We start from the raw sequence: 363 nt of genomic DNA, 5'->3' as shown, positions 1-363 counted from the left end.
GGGGTAAAAAAAATGGGGGAAGAAAAACAGATAAAAAACCTGGAAAAAAACAATCAAAGTTGGTTTAGAAAAAATTGATTTGTTTTTAAAATTTCAAACGGTAACTCTCACTTTCTCCCACTCCCTTTCTTTCTCCCTCTCCCTCCCTTTCTTCCTCTCCCTTTCTTTATCCCCTTCTACCCCTCCCTCTCATCCCCCACTTCTCCTTCGCCCTCTCTTTCTCCATTTCTCCCTCTCCCTCTCTTTCTGCATTTGTCCTTCGCCCTCTCGTTCTTCCTTTCTCCTTCTCCCTCTCTGTTTCCCTCTTTCCGTCGTCCTCTCTTTTTCCCTTTCTCCCTTTTCCGCTTACGACCCTTAATAATC

This window comes from Penaeus monodon, chromosome 20 (genome assembly GCF_015228065.2).
Source record: "Penaeus monodon isolate SGIC_2016 chromosome 20, NSTDA_Pmon_1, whole genome shotgun sequence".
NCBI classification, from domain to species: Eukaryota; Metazoa; Arthropoda; class Malacostraca; order Decapoda; family Penaeidae; genus Penaeus; species Penaeus monodon.
This window is presented reverse-complemented; position numbering follows the sequence as displayed.